Genomic DNA, 2477 nt, shown 5'->3' on the forward strand with positions numbered 1-2477 from the left:
GCGCACCGCCTCCCCACACAGGGCGGCAGCGGGTGCGGGCCCGGGGGTCCGAGAGGGGGGCGGCTCTCCGTTGGTCTCGATTCCCAGCGACGCCTCTCACCCACGGGCGTTCACTCACCTGACCTCCCACTGCCGCCCCCCGCCCCTGCCTCTGTAGCGGGGATGCTGCTCGCTGGGCTCCTGCCCTGTTTGTGTTCGGGGGATGGGGGCCGGCGTCCCTTCTTTCCCTCCCTTCCCGCTCCCCATGCCCTCTCCACTGGACTGGCCGCAGCAGCAGGTGTGGCCAATGGATGGGGCTGCTTGGCCCCAAGATGCCCCAACTGCCTGTGTCTCACCAGGTGGCGCACACCCTCTTTTCTTCCCGCCCACCTCCCTGGCCCCTGCACGAGCCTGGGCGGCCCCCTGAAGGGCACAGGAAGGCCGGCAGGAGGGGTTTGAGCCCCCTACCCCGCCTGCTCCCATTGTAGGCCTCAGGTTTCCCCTCCTCACCTGGGGCGCTACTGCGCCTCCCGGATAGTTACGGGATCCTGTACAAATGCCCATCCTTGCCCATTTCAGTGTTTGTGGTTTTTACTGGAAGGATAGGAGAGTTACAGGGCTCAGACTTAAAGTGACAAGCCCCCGTTTAAGAAGTAACCTTGTGTAGTGGGCTAAATTCCTGCTTGTGCATAAAGGGTATTCATGAATGGAAAAGGCCTGACGTTGTATTGGAATGATCTGTAACAAACCTTCAGTCAGTTTCAAGATTAGTTTCCTCTTGTGGGGTTCCTTTAAAATCATGATTTTCCCAATTAGTTCAGTATCTGAATAATTTATTTCTAAATACATTCCACCCTTCTGGAAAAGGGTATGTGGCCGTCCTTGATTTCAAGAAAATCTCAGCTGCTTTGTCTGTGAGGTGGCCCGTTCTTTGTCTCACTGCTTCACTAATAAACTCACTTTCACTTAAAAAAGAAAATCTCGCCCTATCAGGTGAATTTGGGCAGATTTAACTAGTAAAAATATGCAGGGTGTCCCCCCAAAAAATGTATACACACTTGAAATAATTAATTCCAATGGGTTAAATTTGAAAAGAAAGAAACATCAGTTGAGCTATCAGCTGTTAAAGTATGTATACATTTTGGGGACATCCTGTGTATTGCCCCATAACATTCCCTAACCAGAAGGGAACTGGTTCGGACTTAGCTGTCCCTACCGTTTGAATAGAAGCTTTACTCCAAGGGAGAGTGCTACTTAATTGGGGAGGGTTTAAGGACAGATAAAATAGCCCCAGTATCTACAAGGGCCTTAGTAATTTCCCCTTTTACGGTGATTTCAATTTTTCCGAAAATATTAATAAGGAGAAGGGGAGCCCTAGCTGGTTTGACTCACCGAATAGAGCATCGGCCTGCAGACTGAAGGGTCCTGGGTTTGATTCCAGTCAAGGGCACATGCCCAGGTTGCTGACTCAATTCCCAGCAGGGGGCGTGCAGGAGACAGCCCATCAGTGATTCTCTCATTGATTTTATTTTTCCTCTCCCTTTCCCTTTCTGAAAATAAAATATATTTTTGAAAAAATAAGAAGGGGAAATAACCTCTCATAGTCCTCAGGACAATCTTATGTTTGCTTCTGTTTATTTTTCTAAATCCTGTTTTAGTTTTCTACAACCCTACTTTTTGTGTGTGTGTTTTTGTTTTTTGTTAATCCTCACCCAGGGATATTTTTCCATTGATTTTTTAGAGAGTGGAAGAGAGGGAAAGACAGAAACATCGATGTGAGAGAAACATATCAAGTGGTTGCCTCTTGCATGAGCCCTGACCAGGGCCCAGGCCTGGGAGGAGCCTGCAACCAAGGTTCGTGCCCTTGACCGGAATCGAACCCAGGACCCTTTTGGCCCTCAGGCCAATGCTCTATCCATTGAGCCAAACTGCCTAGGGCTCCATTGATTTTTAGAGCTAGTGGAAAGGAGAGGGGGAGAGGCAGAGAGAGAGAGAGACACACATTGATTGGTTGCCCGCTGCATGCATCTAGACCAGGGCCAGGGAATGGAGCCTGCAACCTGAACCTGGGTCCCTTCAGTCTGCTGGCTGATGCTCTATCCACTGAGCCAAACCCATTAGGGTTCTACAACCCTTCCTAAGGTGACCTGGCTTTCTACATTAAAAACAGATCTCTCTGGCGGGTGGGAATGACTGGGGAGAGGTTAATGGGGGGAAAAGGAGACATATGTAATACTTTAAACAATAAAGAATTAAAATTAAAATTAAAAAAAACAACAAAAAACAGACCTCTCTATAGAGTTTCCCAGCAAACCTTATTTAGTTATTCTGTTGCTTTGCTCCCAGAAACCAGTAGGTATATTCATTGGAATGAGACAGAATAACCAGAATCACATGTTCTAACAGTAAATTAGTTCCTCTAAATAAATTTGAAAGATGTATATATATTTATTTATTTAATTAAATCTTCACCGGAGAGTATTTTTCCCATTGTTTTT

Source organism: Myotis davidii, unplaced genomic scaffold (genome assembly GCF_000327345.1).
Source record: "Myotis davidii unplaced genomic scaffold, ASM32734v1 scaffold324, whole genome shotgun sequence".
Classification (NCBI taxonomy): Eukaryota; Metazoa; Chordata; class Mammalia; order Chiroptera; family Vespertilionidae; genus Myotis; species Myotis davidii.